The sequence below is a fragment of the Etheostoma cragini genome, chromosome 17 (assembly GCF_013103735.1).
Source record: "Etheostoma cragini isolate CJK2018 chromosome 17, CSU_Ecrag_1.0, whole genome shotgun sequence".
Classification (NCBI taxonomy): domain Eukaryota; kingdom Metazoa; phylum Chordata; class Actinopteri; order Perciformes; family Percidae; genus Etheostoma; species Etheostoma cragini.
This window is the reverse complement of record NC_048423.1, coordinates 22308454-22313272: the sequence shown is the minus strand read 5'-3', so window position 1 is coordinate 22313272 and position 4819 is coordinate 22308454. Positions and strand designations below refer to the sequence as shown.

General features: G+C 37.5%; 1 long non-coding RNA gene across 1 annotated transcript; it reads right to left on the bottom strand.

The window, feature by feature from the left end:
* Nucleotides 1-4819, bottom strand: LOC117960973. The gene is made up of 3 exons (XR_004660275.1): nucleotides 4771-4819; nucleotides 2194-2197; nucleotides 1-65 (listed from the first exon to the last, which is right to left on the bottom strand). It is a non-coding gene; the product is annotated as an uncharacterized LOC117960973 (long non-coding RNA).

Here is a 4819-nt window from a genome sequence, read left to right as displayed (position 1 = left end):
TGTGCAAAAATCTGAATTTGCAAAGTAAGTAAAGCTGTCAGGTTAATGTACTGGAGTAAAAAGTACTATGTTTCTCTCTTAAACGTAGCAGAGTAGAAGTACTCAAGTAAAGTACAAGTCGTGGACTTAAGTACAGTGCTTAAGTAAATGTACTTAGTTGAAGTACCTGATTAACCCTTGTGTTGTCTACCCATTGACCTGCATTTTTGTGTTTTTCTAGGTTGAAATTGGACAGTTTGTTGTCCTTTTTCTACACTTTTCTCAACGTTTTGGTCAATTTTCTTCCTACTTTTTGCCACTTTTTTGATGGTTTTAAAAAACATATATTTTGGTCAATTTTTTTGTTGCTTTTTCCAAAGTTTACAATATTTTTTTGTCACTTTTTCTGATTTTTTTCGTCTGCTTTTTCTTTTTCTTTTTTTTACATTTGTCACTTTTTTCTGACATAGAAAGTTTTTGTAAACTGCTCAAATTTGACCCGAGGACAACACAAGGGTTTAAAGGAAGATAAGGGGAATAAAGTTGCCTTTAAATGATTAGTTGTCGTATCTTTCAACTTTTTTTGATTTTCACTGATATGTTCTATTAACCATTAAATGGATTTCCATGAAGTTGGTGTGACCGTTTTGCAATTTTCACTCAAATGTCTTGAAAACTATTGGATGGAATGCCATGAAATTTACATTAAGTGACACTTCACTTTTCATTCACCAGGTCAAACTTGTAACTGGTCCAAAACTGTTCATTTCTAAAGATAAACCTGCAAAAATGAATTGATAAATCGATTTACTGTTAAATGAATCGCCAACTATTTCGACAATAGAGGTCTAAGCCATCTATTCCAATATTTTGGTTATTTGGTATGTATTATTTTTATACATAAAAATACGTTATATACATTATTTTTGTATATTGTATATATAACCTCAACCCTATGATGCACATACTTCATTTCTTTTGAGATAACCTGGGCTATTAGGATATGCATGCTGCAGGGATGCAACATGAATGTATAACTTGACATATGAATATGAAGACACAAAAAAATCCTCACAGACTGTATTACAATCACACAGAGAACAGTAAAATCTAAATCTTTTGGCTTTTGAAAATTGCTATCCCATGTCTTGGCAAAAAATAAACTCTGTAACTAAAAAAATAACAAACCTTTTTGATTTTTCCCCCATAAAAGTCCATATGCTTTAATCCAAAATGTTAATTGTGTCACTTCTAAGGCATTATCTGTCTGCTATTTGACATCAGTTGATCAAATCACACTCATTTCAACCTTCATTCTGGCATCACTTTATCTATCTGCCAGGACCTTCCAATACACACAGAGAGACACAGCAAATAAGGCCCTCCTGGAAGGGCTCTCTATTGGCTGAGCAGGCTCGATCCTTAAATGAATTGTTGAGGTTGGTCGAGCCAGCTGTCAGTCAAGATGGCACTTGGCTCGCAAATACGAATGCATTGGTTTTTGGTACAAAAATATGACTAAATACAGTAAAATGGCCGATTAATTATTGATTTATTGCTCTGGAATTAGTTGTGTAAGTCTCCAAAAAGTCACTATCTTCCCGGCTGGATTACTAAGCTTCTGGAAGTGCTACAAGTGTTAGCGGGCCTTGTTGAAAAGACGCATTTCTCTGCTTCTAAACAAACACAAAACTAAGTCCCTACACTTTCTTGATCTAGGGCCTTGCGCATTCAGCATATGTTTCACCCAATGAGCAGCAGCTTCTAGTGGACAGTAACAAGAAGGTGAAGTATATAATATGCAGAAAGGGAAATATGGCTGTTATCAAACGGAGAGAAAAAGCCCAACAGACTATAGCGGACCGACTGAATGTGTAAAGATGTAAAAATATCTATTTAGCCTACTAGCTACTCCACATTTTTACAAAGTAGTAGGCTACAATATGTTCTACTTGCTTTTAATATGCTGTTTTTATGTGTTGTGTTACTGCTGTATCTGTTTTTCTGTGAGAAATGTGCTGGTTTTACTGTAAAGTGTCTTTTAGTAGCCTACCATGTAAAGCACAAAATAAATAAAATATATAATTTACCCTACTTTGCCTTAATATTTAGCAGAGAGAATTAACGTCCCTCGGGAAATGGACCCTAAGGACTCTAGGCTTCTTTTCAAACCCTTATTCACAACGTGAGAACATGTTTTACAACCGTATGCACAAATCTCTATAAGTTATGTCTTATTCTAAATATCTTTGTACAATTAATGTTCATACAGAACAATCAGAAAGGGACAGAAACACTCTGGTCTTGCTAGGAACTTATGAATGTATGACTATGTACAACTCACACCGGCCATCACGGCCTTTAAACACTAGCGTCCCACTGGGAAAAGTCCCTACTCTCTCGATTGCCACTCCGCATCTGGGTGCCACTGCAACCATTTCTAACCACCTAAACAACTGCTAAAGTAGGGTTTAAATCAAACCTGGGACAGCAATATGCATTTTAATAAAAATAATCAGAACACATTCAGAAGAAAACGGAATAACTGTTAAACACGTTTATTTCGGATGAAGAGGGCAGCTGATTTAACACGAGACTCCCGGAATAATCTTAGCCCGGCTGTTAGCCCGGCTGTTAGCCCGGCTGTTATCCTGGCTGTTAGCCCGGCTGTTAGCCCGGCTGTTTGCCCGGCTGTTAGCCCGGCTGTTAGCCCGGCTGTTAGCCCGGCTGTTTGCCTGGCTGTTATCCGGCTGTAAACCCGGATTTAATCCGGGCTGTTACCCCAGCTGTTACCCCAGCTGTTAGCCCGGCTGTTTGCCCGGCTGTTAGCCCTGCTTTTAGCCCGGCTGTTATCCCGGCTGTTAGCCCAGCTGTTTTCTCGGCTGTTAGCCCGGCTGTTAGCCCGGCTGTTAGCCCGGCTTTTATCCCGGCTGTTAGCCCGGCTGTTATCCCGGCTGTTTTCCCGGCTGTTTGCCCTGCAGCTAGCCCGGCTGTTAGCCCGCTCTGGAGCAAGAATAAATCTCCATGGTTACTTGGCTGGGTTTAATTCAACCCGTTTTTTTGCAACCAAGTCAAAGCTGAATTCATCCAAGATAACTTGAATATCCCGACTTAATGCCTTATCCTGGTTTCGTGCAACGGGCCTCAGGAGATATTAAAGAAGACATAGATAGTATGTCCTGCTGGATAAGACGGCGTCGACTTTAGAAGGTTCTAAGGACTGTGAGTTATTTTTTGGGAAAAGAAAAGTCAATCATATCTGACTCAAGCTTCTAAAAGCTTGAGTGAATAAAGTGAAAATAGAATATAGAATATATAGAATAAAAGTGAATAATTTGCTTTGAGAAATAAGCTTTGAGTTGTGGACAAGACATTTGAGGACGTCATATTGGGCTTTGGGAAACACTTATCCACATTTCAACCATTTTATGACATTCTATAGACCTGACAACTAACTGATTAATTGATTAAATAATTGGCAGATTGATTTACTATGAAAACCAATGTTGCTGGCAGTCCTGTTGGGGGTCATCCAGCAGGACTTTCTCTCTGAATCTACTGTAGAAGTAGATTTAAAGGCAAAATAAATACTGATGACTCCCACCAGGAGGCACGGTTATCAAAGAAGACAATTGGGTCAATAACTACTATAATGAGAAGAGCATTATTAATTTAAATTCTTACTGGGTCATATGTTGTCTATACAAGGCCTCAGTCTGCAGCATTAACTGGGACAGTTCCTGGCACTACACCGGCATCAATAAAGGATCTGTTGGAGAGGGCAGAGGATTGGTGACTAGAATGGCAACTCTATTCTCCCACTTTCTGTCTCTTCCTCCATCTTTTTCTTTAAAAAAAACTTCATTTTCATGGACAAATCACAGACAGCCAAGTGACCCCACAGGAAGATTTATTTAGATCCTTCACATCTTTTTAAAAGGATTAATGCCACACTGGAAAAACACTCTACAAGTAAAAGTCCAGCATTGAAAATGTTATTTGAAGAGTTTTATATCAGAAATGTGGATTTCTTTCAACCAGATTGCCCAAAAATAACATGGATGATTCCATAAATAACATGGATGATTCCATAGATAACATGGATGATTCCATAAATAACATGGATGATTCCATAGATAACATGGATGATTCCCTAGATGACATGGATGATTCTATAAATAACATAGATGACATTCTTCAGGTAAAATTAAGATAACTTTTGTTAAATTTTTTGGCGTGTTTTATTTAGTCTTACAGAATTTGAATTTTTTTTTTTTTATTGTTAATGGTTTCAAAACACTATCCGGATTAAACTTTGACATATACCTATCTGTGATCCACTCAACATCCTCTGATCATACCTGTTAGCTAAAATAATTCATAATTTCTGCCTTGTTAACTAAAAACGAATGTATTATTTAATACAAATGAGGTTTGTTGACCATGAAGTCCAAGAAAAGGTGTAAAACCAATTATTAAACCAGCTCAGTTTTTTTTTTTAAGCGCCAAAAGTTGGAAAAAGTGACAAATAAATCAGAAAAAGTGGCAAAAGTATTCTATTTTAAGCTGGAAGGGCAAGTTCATGGTTAACGGGAAGACAACACAAGGGTTAAAGTACCAAAAGTACTCACTGCAAAAGAATCTTCAGATTTTAGAGACTGGAAACCATTTTTTCAATCAGCTGTCAATTGTGGGGTAGTTTGATTAACTACATGTGTCATGTGTGCAAAAATCGTAATTTGTGAAGTAACTAAAGCTGTCAGATGAACGCAGTGGACTAAAAAGTACAACATTTCTCTCTGGAATGTAGCGGAGTAGAAGGAGAAAGTGGCCTGAGAAG